Genomic DNA, 16014 nt, shown 5'->3' with positions numbered 1-16014 from the left:
AGAGATACAATCGTATCGCTAAACAAATCTATGTATTCAAACCTGGGCTGTGTGTCCCAAGCTGCCTGCCCCGCCTCACTCTGAAGTAGAAGACGGAAGCCAGGCAGTAAATCAACTTTCTGAACTATGACGCAAGAGGCAGGGATTTCTGTTCTAAAGCCCTTCATTGATATTGTGGTCTATGGTGGTATGCACTGTAGGCCAGTGGTGCGATTAGCGTCACAGTTTCAGTGGTAGGAGACTTCATTCCTGTGGAAGAGCAGCCATCCGTCATTCACAGGCATCGATCCTACCCTGCATAGATCCCACCCTTTCCCATTCATCACAGGTAGGATTGGATGCAAGCATGTGTGTTTTGGTGCCATGTTCTTGGTAATGGTAAGTGTTAGAATGCTAATTTTCTGTTATGCATATTGGCCTGAGACCCCTCGCTACGCCAACCATCTTCCACTGTGACACCGCAGGCCCTGGCTGCAAGTTGCTGGTCAGTTCAAAGTGGAGCTGCTGCATTTGTTCCCCTGCGAAATGGACCCAAAAGACAAGCAGGCCAGGGTACTTGTTCGCTTGTGAAGTTGATCCTAATATCGGAGTCAAGCGCAAAACGAGAGCTATGTGCTTACAGTGGGAGGTTATCTGCTCTATGACATTAAAACTGGTCCAATCGTCATGCCCTTAACAACATTAATGCCAAAACATGATTTATATTAATAGTTCATTACCAGTTTTCAAAAACCATTCAAAGATATTACAAAATAATTACTGAATGTTTTTACTGCATATCTAGAATCTTTCAAACATTAATAGCCCTATGAAACTATTATATGCCAAAACATTTGCATTGCAGAATTCTGTATTAAATAAGGAGCTGATCACATTAGGCAAGAAGCCATCAGGGTCTAGGTGAGGATATATGGGGTGAACCATAGCAACCACTTTTTGACAGACTATATAGATGATGGTATAAGTGGAAACTTTTTATAGGGAATATTTAAGATAAGATGATTGGACAACACTTAGATTACTATCCATCGTTTGTCTTGGTGCAGAAGTGTATATATGCATGTATGTGAAGGTGTTTGGTGCAAACGCAACTAGGGAGTAACAGTGTGCATAACAATGAGTGTGAGCCCAGAGGTATGATACAATGTCACTCATTGAGGGAAAGTAACTCGCAAGTTCCTAATGTGTGGAGGGTGTTCCTTTAAGGGATGGGAATCCCAGAATGGCAGGAAGGTAGGAGAAGTACTGATGTTAATAGGGATGTTGTACATTATCCTGGGAGCGTAGACAGAGAAGGCCAGATTGGTGATGTCCTGGCTCCTTGTGTGATGCTGTCTGTCTGTGGGGCGCAGTTTATTGGCCAGGTAAACACGATAGTCTTTATGATGGCCTTAAATGTGATGCAGCTCACCCTGAAGAGAATGCAGACTGGAGCGGGAGCTAATGTAGTTCTAATGTATTGATGTATTGTGGTTGCATTTCTTCAGACTTTTGAAATGTGACACGGCATGCAGGAAGACTCTAAGGAGCGCCAGAGTGGTGTCAGATAAAGAGGTGAGCAAAGTGTTGCCTCTGACCATGACAGAGAGAACCAGTGATTGCACTGCAGCTATGAAACCCATTTCAGAAAGGACGAAATTACATTTTTCAGCTGGGAGAGCAGTTGCAATACTGTCTTGTTTATTATGACAGAATGTGCTTTGAAAGTGAGCATGTGTACAAAGTAAATGACAATAGATCTCTAATTCAAGTGTCTACATACAGTGATAGAGACAGGAAAACGTGGAAGGCTGTGCATTAGAGAACTGTTCTAGGACTGGCTCTGTCTTGCATTTAGGTAGGATACATTAAGATCTCTCATACTCTACTGTAATAAGCAGTAATCTTGGAGAAGTGGGTTCCCTCCTGATTTACGAACAATGAGTGTTAAAAACATAAGGCAGTGCATGTCAGTGATTTAGTTACTCTCATATTTCAACTTTTACTTAAACTTCCTCAAGAGTTAGCTATTTAATCATGTTGGTTTTTTTTTTCCTTGCATACTTAGAGCCGTGTTAGGTGTTTATGAAGGGCTTTGATTGGGTGCTCTGACGCTGAAGCCAAAGCAAAGTTCCTGTTTGTGGGCTGGCCGCTCTGCAGAGCACACAGAACAATGATCATGTATTCCAGTTGCAATTAAAATTCTGCTGAAATGTGTGTGAAAGGGGCGCACAGAAAATATTTACAGTGCAAAAGGAATTGCTTAAATGTGAGTGACTGTAGTGTATGTTTGTAAGTAGTGAAGGGATGGAGATGCGTGGAAGTGCATTCGGGAAGAGTGGAAAGAGGGTGCTGAAGAGGAACGAGTGGTTGAAGGTGTGCAGATGGACAAGATGTGCAGAGAAAAATGAAATACATATCATAAAGCGCACTTAACTGAAGGCCGAAACTCCTTCCACAGGCCTCAATGCTATTAAAATTTCAGAATTTAAACATTTTGAGGGTTATTTATTTATAACAAATACTTTTTGTTACTTATTTATCTTAAACAGCTTAAAAAGCCAATTGTACTGACAGGTTTTAGCTGTACGTCAGTAGTTGTGTTACATATCTGGATGCAATTACATCTCAGAGATAAACCAAAATACCAATCAGGTAGCACGCTATGGGAATCACAGAAATTTACTTTACGTGTTCCCTTTTAGAGAGCCCCCACATTTTTCATCCCACTTAAAGACCTGTCTGCACATATTTCTATATAACTGATTGCAATCAGCAGCAGTGGGTCCTTTCCGAAGCTTGGTTAGAGCATTTTCTTCCAAAGTTGATGATGCATGCGGTGCAAGACACTGGGAAAGCGCACACTTTAAAAGGCTGAAGTTGTTGCGTTGTACCATTTGCACATTACAGTAACTGTTGAACAAATGAATGCAGTAAGATATAGGGCAGTTTTTAATGTGTTTAATATTTCAAGACTACACGTTCCCACTGCTTATTAATCCTTGCTTTATCACTAATTTAATTTGCTTTAAAATGCACCATTAGCCAATCTTTTTTTTAAAATTTTTCTCTGGAGGAAGATCCAGCCTGGACCCAACGTTTGTCCATTAACCCCTTGCGTGCTCCCGTCGGCCGACGGGAGCATGACCTCCCTAGTGCTACTGTCGGCCAACGGCGCCCTGCCCACCCATTAGAACGCCCGCACCGTGGCGGAAAACCCACTGTGGTTAAGGCGTTAAGCTTGCTCGTGTTGCTCCTAACAAACTTTTACACCCTACCACTTTTAAATGTCACCAGCTGCCACTGGCAACCAATAATATGCACATTGCGCGTGTGGACCGTGATAATAAAGAACACAGCCCTGTGCCACTAGAACACCTTGTTCATATCCAAGTGCATGTCTCCCATTTAATCCTAGCTTGTTTGCCCACCCATACTAGTGTGATCATACTAGATATAGGATTGCGAAAAATTTTATTATTTATTGGAATGAAGACATAATTAAACAAATAAAAGATTTTGGGCAAGAAGAACATTATTTAATTTTTATTCATTCACGTTTTGTATCAAGCTTCACAGCACTGCTCTCTATATAACGTATTTTACGACTTCTTCATGATATACATAGTTGGCTTAGGAACCACCAAGAAAATGTCACTTTCTCACCATACGCTATTGGCTGCTTGGTGTATCATTCTGTCTTTTTTTAGGTAGCTTGTAGTTGTAGGGCTATTTTACGTAAGAAAAATACACTTGATCATCTCCCATTCACTTCTTTATCACATATACGCGCTGTAGGAACGCAATCTATTTTGTTCTTTTTTTCCTGAATCAGCTTTATTTTTTTATGCATTTGTCATTACTTTAGTACAAGCCATTACTACTACTACTACCTTTAATATCATCATCTTCATCACCATTAGCTTCACCATCACCAGCATTACCATTGATAGCACCACCAAAGCATGCTTCACCTCACAAAAACCAGGCTTATTAACTTTACCAGCACTTGTTACAAATCGAATTTCGTTTGAACTGTGAATATGTTTATATATAATGAGATATATTGATGTTATTTGCTGGCTTGTACATTACTATTCATTGTAGCAATCTATACTGTAGCCAATGGACTGGAGAGGGATGAAAATTAGGCAATGTTGTCTAGTACCTAAATGTAACACTTTGCTAGAAGAAGGTCTGTGTTTTGGTTCATGTTTCTACACCGGAACAAAGATGTATGATCTCAAGCATAACACTTGATATCCCTGTGCTTCGCTTCCATTTTCTCTCAAATGTTGGAGTGGTTAAAATAGTTTTCTGCACATCCTTGAAAGGAATCAAAACCCTAATTTAGATTTAGGCCCTAATTATTTTGTTCATTATTCATTCATTTCATTTTGATAACTTTATTTATTTATTATTATTCTGTTTTACCTGTCACTTGCCCACAAACTGTAAAATAGCATGTAAAGAAAGGTAAACAGTATAATGTGGTTTAAATGTGTGGTTAAACGGGCATGTTAAGTTGCAAATTTGTATCTGGAAATAACCTACAGCCTGCTTTCAAAAAAAGATCGAAATGCGGAGTGGCTTTAGTGTTTTTTCTTCCCAGTGGCGTCACTAGGGTTGGTGTCACCCGGTGCGAAACTCATGGTGTCACCCCCTCAGAATCACTGTTGATCTGGGGTTCCTCGGGCGCATTCGAGCTGTCCAGTAAGGACCGCCTCTGAGTCCTGGGAATGGCCGCAGAATCCAGTTGCAGTGGGCATACCGACAACAGTCTGGCAGCAGCGACCTCCATTTCCCCGCGGGATGATCACCTGTTTTGTGGGGTCATGGCGGGTCGGAGGTCACCGAGGTGCGACCTTACTACAGTAAAATAGTTCAGCCCCCCCCTTTGGCATCTATTGAAGACATGAAACCCTCGGCTGTACAGTCTGTGTTCAACAATAAATATTGCAGCCATGAGAAGTTAGATCTTTTTGGAGACTAAATCCATAGGAATCGTAAAACATGCGATTACACATAGGGAAGTTACTAGGCAGCACATAATTAGGGGACACTAGGGTTCAGCCAGCCAAAAATTAGGCAAAGTAATTTGGCTGGGGAGTGGTAAGCACTCAAGAGCATGTCACTTGACACTCTTTCTTTTGGGACTATTACAGAGGAGAGAGGCGCTGCTGCAGCACACTGTGTGAGGTGAACGGGAGGGGGGCTAGGGGTGCCATAAAGCTTTAGGAGGGATAGTCTGCTAGGCGGGAGGGTGCCTTGTGGCAGTGCATGGCTTTTGGGGATCAGGTCGGTGCCGGGTTGCACAGGACACTGGCATCCCACTTGGTGCGAGAGTCCATCTTGGGAGTCTTTCAAGGGTTCAGTGCAGTGTCTATGTGAGTGAGGGGCACGGGCTGTGTGTGTGGTGCCTCCTTGTGAGTGAAGAGAGTGTGGTGCAAGGCCCTAGGCGCTTTCATGGCAGGGACGCTCCCCCGGTTCAGAGGTACCTGGAGTCCTTTCCCTGCCTTCTGTCAAGGGTTAAGGAACATGGGTTCCTGACTGTGCAAGGGGGGCCTTGGCGATATCCCCTGCGCATCGGACTCTCTGAAGAGTACTTACTGTTGGAAATTTTGTTGGCTGGCAGCCACGGGAGAGAGCTCTTCGCCAGCTCGGGGGAAGGAGTGCGGCACCTTCTTCCAGTGCTTGGCTTGTGAACTGAATGATGCTTGAACACTCAGCCAGCGTCCGCTCCATGCACGGGCCATATGCAAACAATAACGTTGAACTACATTATTAAGCATCATGGTTCTTTCCACTATATTAGAAACCTGATGGGGAGTGCGGCTTCGCTTCAGGACAACACATGGAAATATATATATATCTATATATTTTTTGCCGTTTTTCTGACGTGGATAGTCAGCTTGTGTTCGAATATATATATATATATATATATATATATATATATATATATATATATATATATATATATATGAAGCTGGAGGAGGCATATATTAGAAGGAAGGTTGTAGGTTTGACTCCCGACCTGCCAACACATGGAACATTCATTTAGGGTGTTAGACATTGGTAGTTTTGCAAGTTGATAAGTAACAATTTGATAGGAGCCACAACCTGAGACAATGAGTGTCAAGACTTAAGTTTATATATTTTTAAGCGTATAAATAAATACTACGAAGTGTGACAAGTGTTTTTCTTTATAAGTTAGCGGTGAAGAAATTAGTACATAAATATACAGGTATAGAGAATGAGAGATCTAGCGAGTACTCCTGGGAGTGCGAAAATAACATAACAGCGACAGTAGGTCATGTTTAGAAAAACAAATAATTGTAAAGGATAATCGTAAGTCAAAACATGCACATAATGAGGAATCTCAAGAACTTAATAGCAAGAATAAGGCCGTCCAGTTTGAAATCTGCATATCAATTAGTATAAATGTAATTTTGGGCTACCCCTGATATAGTAAATAGCCACCAGAGGAACGGACTGAAGATTTAATAAATGAGGGCGATCTTATCAACGGCGTTAGCACTAGGAGCTAAATGAATTATATAACAAAGAAAAAGTCATGGGTTCGAATCCCGACCTCACAACATACGAAAATATAATTTATATTTTTTAAAGTTATAACACAACTTGATAAAATAAGGAGCCGGAATTCTATCAAGACTAATTTTACACGCATTTAAAATGCATTCACGAGAAGTATCTACACATTGTTTTTCTATAATTGAAGCTTCACCGGTAAAAAACGAGCGCGAAAATACACCCCAGGTGTAGTGCATTTGATGAGCAGAGAGTATGAATAAAGAGCAGCAGAATCTGGCACAATCCACACCCGCTCAAATGACGTGATTGGTCAGGGGCTGACAGTCACAGGCGGTTTCAAGTTGAGAAATGTATGGGATTTGAGTTCCAGGGTGAACGTTATATTAAGCCTTACTTGCAGCCTCCCATTAGCACCGGCACCTATCCCCCAACACTCATGGACTCAAAGGGACCGATGACCAAAAATCTTAGCTCTGGCTGCTAGCATATGCATGTCCCTTTTATCACTACCTCAAAAACATCTGCAAAACCCTGTGCTTAATATTGTGTTCAAACTTGTTTCTCATCATGCACAGATGCAATATGACGCACACAAGCCTCCTTTTTCCCGTACGAGCATACCTGTCAACTGCCCATATTTTGAGGGGTTCAACCCATTCAATTATATTTACCCTCCTAAAAAAAGGCATCCTGCCAAAGACTTCCATGGGGTCATCACCCCTTTGCAAACCCGCACCACTTTCAAAACCTTTCCCTCCCTTCACTTCAATGGTACAAACCTCGTAAACATCTGATCCCGCTCATCAAAGGGGGCCACTGGTTGTCAGATATGCAGTTGAGCAGCGGAAAAAAACGGAGAACTGCGCTGGACAAGTGGGAATCACGCTGTGGGACCGGGTTGCTAGTATGGATCACATTTCTAGAAGGTGCGTAGTAGTTACCATCGGTCCAGCAGGTGCAGTCGTATCGGGGCCCGTTGAACCCTGGCCCTGATCATTTACGTCTATACTACCCCAGCAGCAGTGAAAGACTGCGTGTTCCTTGCTTGCACCTGGCCGGACCCCTGGCATAATTGCTACGCTATAAGTTCTATCAGACCCCAACCTACACGTTCAAACCCTTCCCGCTTGGAGTTAAAAAAGGCCGTTAAACGCTGCACTCCTGTGCTCTCGGTAACGATATTAGCAGATTTAAGTGGGAACCCTAAAGCGCCTTATGCACCGTCCGCTGCCGGCTCTGTGCCTCGGCTGTGCTTGTTTCATAAAGGGAGTGGAATTGAAAGAAACGAAACAAAACTGTGAAATATGAGGCATTTATGGCGCCACTTAAACGTGAAGAGCAGCAGTGGGGTAACTCTGCTTTAACTGTGTTTTAAATGGTGAGGAGGACAAGTGTCCTTACCTTTTCTGGACTTTAGACTCCATTGTGGTTGTGGCTGGGCCCCTAGGCGTTCTGCAAATCGCCCAGCAGCACTTCCCTGCCAAGACTGTTTTCACTGAGTCTCAGTGCGTGGTGGTGTAGTGCGTCAGACGAGCTCAGCGCGGGGGCTGGTCCCAGGGCCGTCATTGGTAGAGCTGTAAGATTGACGGCCCTGGGACCCACAAACTGGGTACGCAGCCGCCGCGCATGCATCACCACTACCACTAGGGTAGTAGGTGGTGCGTGCGTGGGGTGCATTGCAGTATTTTGTAAGCAGGTGCTCTTGCAGACCAAAGGCGAGGTTGCAGAGCTGTGTGACATAGCGTAACCAGACAGATTGGTGTCACCCCATGTTTGGTGTCACCCGGTGCGGTCCGCACCCCCCGCACCCCCCTAGTGACGCCACTGTTTCTTCCCATTGTATTCTGGCTGAGAAACTTCCTGTCTTCAATGTGTAACAGGTAATTCGGAACAGCATAAATGTTCCAATTGTAATATGTAAGTCTGGCGTGAGAAGTCACAAACAAAGGGAAAAGCTGCAGGAAATGTATGTAATCTGGGTGCGACATAACGGAAAAGCAGGAAGCTTTTTCTATTGTTCATATTGTATTAGAGTTTTGGAGGTTAGCCAAAATTAGTATTATAAGACTAGACTCGAAGTGTGTGTAAGTTGAGAATGACGTTTGCTTTTCTTATAGCATGTCGCTCTCTAATCTGTACTAGCCTGGCATATGCAATAAACCTGTTTGTACTCCCTTTTGTTGCAGATGTGGTGATTAAATGATTTTCACTGCTTAAATGATTTTCCCCCCGACATCCTGATAAGAGACGATGTGGAAAAAAAACTGGAGTGCAAATAAAGCGTAAGGTGTGCAGAAGTTTCAAGTAAGGATAATTAAATTAGTTAATTTAACAAAATGAATTAGAAAGTTACGTAAATCTATATCTTTATTATGTGGATATACACATTGTATATCACCTCTCGTGTCTGGTATATATGTATATATATATATATATATATATATATATATATATATATATATATATATATATATATATATATAATCTCAAAACAAATATTCTAAATCTGGTCATCAAACTTTAACGGATTGGCTGGATCAGAATAACATAATTTCTGATCTCCAATACGGTTTTAGGCAGGGCAAAGGTACCGTGGGTCAATGTCTCAATCTTCACCTAATAATTGGAAAGTAGACGGTCACTAGGCGGGGGGACCTGCATCTGGCATTTATGGATTTATCTTCTGCCTTTGATCTTGTTAATCGATCAAAGTTATGGGCGATACTCCATGGAATGGGTCTAGATGCAGATCTGATCTCCTTTTTGGCGGCCATGCATGAGAATACCATAGCTTCTGTGCGCTATAATAAAGATGGTAGCCTCACAGACCCATGGCCCGTTAAAAGAGGGGTGAGACAGGGGTGCATTTTAGGACCCTCTGTTGTTCACACTCTACATTAATAATTTAGGGCCTTCTTTAATTTCCAGTTGTTAAGACATCCCAAGGGCCGGCACAAAATTTATCCCGGCTCTGCTTTACGCAGATGATACGGTTTTGCTGGCAATGACCTCAAGAGGGCTTCAAACTCTTTTAAATTATTTTATTGATTTTATGGACTCCCTAGACCTAGTCACGAATTTTTAAAAAGTCCCATTCCATGTCCATCGGCTCTGTTAGAGCAAGGAAGGCTAACTTCTACTGTAAGAATATGGAATTAACTAAGGTTTTTGCCTTCCCGTATTTGGGGGTTCTCTTTGACGACTGACGCTCATGGGTTATGCAGCGTATGCATAAAAGGAACACCTTAGCCCGAGCCTCGGGGGCCATTGTGGAATTCGCTAAAAGAATTTGGGCCCAACCGTTCCCTAATCTAAACCAGCTGATCATCAAGGACTGGGTCTCGTTAGACAAGGGATTAGATCAGTGGCGGCTGTTGACATTTGGAAGTGGTGAGGCGTAAATCAATATTAGTACTGCACTGCAGTGAGCAAGCAAATATGTGAGGTCTACTCGCCTTGTAAAGTCCACCGGGTAAGAACATTTTGGCAGGGCTTAATTTGGATCCCAGTCCGGCCCAGTATAAAGTAATACATTTGTGACATATACCCCACAAAAGCAGCCCAGAAATAACAGATGTAATCAGTAAAAAAAATACTACTAGAAAAGTCCAATACGGCTTCAAAATGTAGTTCTTCAGGAAAGAGGACAGAAAAAGTACAAAACTGCTAAGAGACAGATCCGCCTCTGCTAAATTCTGGAGAAGGGGTACATTAAAAAGGGGTTCGGTAATGAAACATGTATGCGTACGCTAAGAGCACTGACAGACTAACAACCACCTGCAGAAGGGGCTTTCATATCACCATGTACTCCAAACTCGCAGGCTGAACTCGCTGGCACAGGGCACTGTAGTCCCTTACAATCAACAACAGAAATCACTTATGTCACCAGCACGTTTGTGAGTGCCATATTTCTAACTAAATGAGGTTGATCTCAGAATTTATTAAAGGAGAACCGAGAACCGTGGGGACCAACAAAGCAAGTCAGTGAGTTTAAATCAGTATACCATTAACACAAGAATATTGAACAACGTGAAATTGAAAAGCATCGTGCGTGGGGGTGCAAATGCCCTCCACTTGTCTCTGTTTCCTGTTGAATAATTTCAGTTGCACCCTTGTCCCCGTTGCATTAAAGAAGTTTACATTTTAATTTAAACAAGCATTAGCGAAGCTGACAGCTCTACTTTAATGTGCTAACACACGCAAGCAGCAATGGGCCCGGTCTGTGTTTGCATAAAAAAACAATTGCGCCCTCCCTGATGCAGGGCCATTATTTTAATGGAGCCGTTATACAATATGCCATTTTTATATTTCACAGTAAAACCTTTAACGTTGAATGTCTCATGCAGCACAGGAATATAGTGCAGTCCTTTTTCAATGCCTGATGAGGTGTGCTTCAGGCGGCAGGCAGTGATAGACACAGAACGGCCTTTTTACTAGGAAACAGAAGCGTTTCTCTGCCGATTTCGTCTTCTTCCAATGACTGAAACACTGCATTGCCATTATTTTTGAACAGTCAGTTACGGGCAATGATTAAATAAATATGACATATTTATTTAATCATTGCCCGTAACTGACTGTTCAAAAATAATGGCAATGCAGTGTTTCAGTCATTGGAAGAAAACGAAATCGGCAGAGAAACGCTTCTGTTTCCTAGTAAAAAGGCCATTCTGTGTCTATCACTGCCTGCCGCCTGAAGCCCACCTCATCAGGCATTGAAAAAGGACTGTCTGCACTATATTTCCTGTGCTGTATGTACCCATGCATGCACGCAATAAAGAAATCATGCGGGACCCCTCGAAGTGCTGCCAGCTTTCCTGGAAGCTTGTCAGCCAATAGGATGTGATGGTGTTGCCCGGGCTGGTAGAGGCTGTAGTAACGGAGCCACCCGGTCCGCACACGTACGCACACACGCACGCATACGCCTCAGGGGCGGGGTAGCCCCTGGGTATAAATAAACGGCCGGAAGACCGCTCGTGTTCTTTGGCCCTAACTGTCAGTCAGTGTTGCGTGGTTTCTTCACAGTTATAGTTAGGCCCCACTTTGCGGCCTAGGCATCCCTTGCCCCCGTGTCTCCGGACACTACACTGGCGACGAAGCGGTCTCAGTTACCCGCGCCTCGCCACGCAGCTGTGCCGGTCATCCTGCGCCCTCGTGTCCACCCGGGCCCTGCTCAGCGAGCCCCCGCCGTGGTGCTGCCACGTGTGACCTGCACCAGGCCGTGGTGCGTCAGGTGAGCTCGCGCCTCTTCGAGGCCGCAGCCGACGGCCCGCAAACCCTGCCCGCTCTTCGGCGGCCTGCCAGCGCTCACGCCCGCGCTCACCTTCCTGCTGCCTTGGTGTGCGCTTCTCCGCCTGCCGCCGGCGCTTCGGGGGGTGATCCTCGGCCCTCGCGCCCGTTCTTCAGCGGCCGCGCTTGGAGCCGCGGGCTCGCGCATGCGCACACTGCACCGGGTCGCGTAAGCCCTGATTCAGCTAACGCGTCAGGCTGCCGACCGGTGCGAAGAGCCCTGCGTATTATCACGCATCGGGCGGACGCTGCCATTCACTCGGAGGGCGTGTTCGGCCCTCGTCCAGGCTGCAATCCCGGCTCATTTCAGGTCACGTCTGCTGCCTCGACCACCAACACTGCGCCCCTGGCCATCCTGAGCTCTTAAGGCTTATTTCTGCACGCCTCACCCGGACCGGAAACCCAGATACCCGGCGCTGCCTCTTCTGCCACGCGGGACCTGCTCCCCACCGTGCCTGCCCGTCCGGACCTGTCCTGGCCTCACACTTCGTGCTTTTCCACGTGCTCCTGCTGCTACGACCATGAGCCTACAGCAGGCCGATGGTGGTGCTACTGCCGCGACCCCTGCTCAGAACCAGCCACCTGCTCCTACTGGTCCTCCAGCCACGGTGCCGGCCCTCGGTGCTCCTGGTCCAGCTCCTGGCGCCGCGGCAGCCGCTGCTGCAGCCCCCCCCGGGCATGGCCTCGCAGCGCCGCTTCCCCCGTTCAGCGAACTTGCGGATCCACCCACGGCTGCGGCAAGATGGCGTCTGTGGATTGGACGGTTGGAGCACTACTTTATCGGCGTCCGTGAGACCGACAGCAAAGTCAAGCGCTCTTTGCTCATGTGTTATGGCGGAGATGAGCTATATGAACTCTTTGAGACATTGCCAGATCGGGGTGGAGAACAAGACTACGACGCCGCGGTACGTGCGTTGAACCTCTACTTCGATCCCAGGGTGAACCCTGACTACGAATGGTTTAAGCTACGCCAAGCCAGGCAGGGAGAGACAGAACCCATTGACTCTTTCTATGCCCGGTTACGGAAACTAGCTATTGCCTGCGAACTTCCGGACCAGCGCCTAGAAATTTGCGCACAACTAATCCAAGGGTGCCGGTCGGTGCAACTCAGACGCCTCATCCTTAGGCAACCACGTATCTCCCTCGACGAGATCCTCGTCCTTGCGCGCTCGCATGAGCTCTCCAACGCCAGAGCTGACGAAATGCAGGCTGCTCTCGACCGACCCGGCGCACCCGTAAAGATCCCTCACATCAAGGAAGAACACGTGGATGCCATTAGGCGCCGGCCACAAATACAGAGGGGGGCCTCTCAAGCCTCTTCCCGGAACCCCTGTGGGAACTGCGGCATGGAACACCCCGCTGGAGGAAAGTGCTTCGCGAGAGGGAAAGTATGCTCCAACTGCGGAAAAATGAATCACTTCGCGAAAGTGTGTCGCAGTGGCGGGAACCGCCGCCTTAGCTCGAGTGGAAAAGGCCCTACACAGGCGGTGCGGCAACTCTCCTTGGACGATCCGGGCCCATGCAGCGATACCTCCAGATCGGCATTCCGCGTCGATGACGATGACGATGACGTTTTCTTCGTCTCCTTCGTGGGGAGAGACGGCTCTAGAAGACGACCACCCCCGATGTGTGAAATCTCCATCGCTGGCTCTCCCGTGCAAGCACTCATTGATACCGGGGCATCGGTAAATGTGATGGATAGCACACAATACGAGCTACTGTCACCACGCCCACCACTGTCACCTTCAAACGCCAAAATATACACTTACGACAGCGACGACCCGCTTCCCCTGAGGGGAGTAATCGAAGTGACAGCTGCTTGCAATGATCAACAAGTCAAAACCAAGTTCCATGTTACCGGAGGCAGGCGCGGCACGCTTCTGAGCTGCCACACGGCGGAGGATTTGCAACTAGTATTCTTCGCGCGACAAGTGCATGAACTGCACGCGGAAGCCATCCTGCGGGATTTCCCGACCCTATTCAAAGGACTCGGCTGCCTAAAAGGAAAGAAGTTCAAACTACACGTTGACCCAACGATCCGACCCACTGCCCTCAGACACAGACGAGTGCCATTTCACCTGCGGCAGCAAGTGGAGGAAGAATTGCGCAAACTCGAAGAGCTGGGGGTAATCGAAAAGGTGTCGGGCCCGACACCCTGGGTATCGCCGCTCGTGATCGCCCCTAAGCCGAAGCAGCCAGGCGCTATACGCCTGTGTGTGGACATGCGTCTTCCGAACAAAGCAGTGAAAAGGGAGAGGCATCTGACGCCAACGATGGACGACATCGTGGCAGATCTCAACGGCGCTCGCTGGTTCTCCAAGCTGGACCTCAACGCCGGATATCACCAGCTTGAGCTTCACCCGGACAGTCGCAACATCACGACATTCTCCACCCATGTCGGACTCCCGAGGTACAAGCGGCTGAGCTTTGGGGTGTCATCGGCGGCTGAAGTTTTCCAAAACGCCATCAGGGAGACACTCTCAGGCTTAACAGGAGTCATAAACCTAAGCGATGACATCCTTGTCTTCTCCAAAACCTTGGAAGAGCACCACGTCCACCTCCGAGCCACGTTGCAACGCCTCGCCGATCACGGCCTCACCCTCCATAGGGAAAAGTGTTCCTTTTACAAGGAATCAGTGGACTTCTTCGGCTATATCTTCTCCAGGGAGGGACTTCAGGTCGATCCGAAGAAAGCGGAAGCCATCCGGACTGCTCCCAAGCCCACGTCAGCCACTGAGGTCAGAAGCTTCCTGGGGATGGCCACGTACTGTGGCCGTTTCATCCCTGGTTTGGCATCCCTCTCCGAGCCACTACGCACCCTCACCAAATCGGGCCAACCATGGGCGTGGACCGCCAAGGAAGACGAAGCCTTCGTGGCAATCAAAGCTGCGCTAATCGACGACAAGGTCATGGCCTACTTCAGACCACACCGGCGCACGGAAGTCGTTGTGGACGCAAGTCCCGTTGGGCTGGGAGCCGTCCTCATGCAGGAGACAGAGGCGCACGAATGGGTGCCGACAGCCTACGCCAGCAGAGCACTGACCGCGACGGAGATGCGGTACGCCCAAATTGAACGCAAAGCACTGGCCATCAAATGGGCGTGTCAGCATTTTCACCTCTACCTGTTTGGACACGAGTTTAAAGTAGTATCTGACCACAAACCCCTTGTGCCTCTGTTTGCGGGAACAGCTAGGCTCGCCCCACCCAGGATTGAGAGATGGGCCGTACAACTCCAAACATACCGTTTCGAAGTCATCTATCGGCCTGGAGCCGATAATCCCGCGGACTTCCTATCAAGGCACCCCGGCACCTCTGATGCGATCCAAGCAACGAGCGATGTAGAAGACGTCGAGGAATACGTCCAAATGATCTCTCAAGAAGCCTGCCCAGTGGCCCTGACGCTGGAAGACATCGGGAAGGCCACGGATGAAGACGAGTGCCTCCTCAAAGTGAAAGCAACGTTGGCAAATAGGAGCTGGAAACACTTCCTGGATGGAGTCAGTGCCCTCACGCCCCCGGAACAGCTGGCAAGACAACAACTTTGGAGGGCTCAGAGTGAACTGAGTGTCGGACCCCATGGTGTGATCCTCAGAGGGACAGCGATCGTGGTACCTGCAAGGCTACAGGGGGAAGTTGTGCGCCTCGCACACCAGGGTCACCAGGGGGTGTCAAAGACCAAAGGACGCCTGCGCAACAAAGTGTGGTTCGCCGGCATGGATGCAGCGGTAGAGAAAGAGGTTGGCAACTGCCATTCGTGCACCATCACAGGCCGTGAACCTGCTCCCCACCCTGTGATCACCGAGGACCCCTGTCAAGAGCCATGGTCGAAAGTAAGCGTAGACTTCGGATCCTTCCCGGATGGACGGCACACCCTCGTCCTAATTGACTCCTACTCTCGCTTTCCCATCGTGGAGATCGTACCCTCCACAGCGTTCCACCACGTCAAGAAAGCCCTGGAGAGAGTATTCGCCATGGTAGGCCTGCCAGAAGAAGTGAGGTCGGACAATGGCCCTCCCTTTCAGGGGAAAGACTTCCAAGCATACCTAGCCGCCCGGGGCATCCACCACAGAAAAATTACTCCGCAATGGCCCCAGGCAAACGGGGAAGTCGAGAGATTTATGCGAACCTTAAACCGCGCGCTGCAAATTGGCATGGAGAGAAAGGAGGACGCCGAAGAGTGCCTGTCACAATTCC

The 16014-nt window shown here is 47.4% G+C and overlaps 2 protein-coding genes across 4 annotated transcripts in view; one reads left to right on the top strand and one right to left on the bottom strand.

The window, feature by feature from the left end:
* Window positions 1-16014, bottom strand: part of LOC147724452 (RING finger protein 151-like) — a 285148-nt gene that overhangs the window by 259311 nt on the left and 9823 nt on the right. The gene's annotated exons all lie outside the window — the stretch shown is intronic.
* Window positions 8757-16014, top strand: part of RAD54B (RAD54 homolog B) — a 694602-nt gene continuing 687344 nt past the window's right edge. Inside the window, exon 1 of the mRNA XM_086966002.1 lies at window positions 8757-8838. The gene's annotated coding sequence lies outside the window, so the exon portion shown is untranslated. The remainder of the gene's footprint in view (window positions 8839-16014) is intronic.

This window comes from Lissotriton vulgaris, chromosome 4_1, assembly GCF_964263255.1.
Source record: "Lissotriton vulgaris chromosome 4_1, aLisVul1.2, whole genome shotgun sequence".
Lineage (NCBI taxonomy): Eukaryota > Metazoa > Chordata > Amphibia > Caudata > Salamandridae > Lissotriton > Lissotriton vulgaris.
This window is presented reverse-complemented; position numbering and strand designations above follow the sequence as displayed.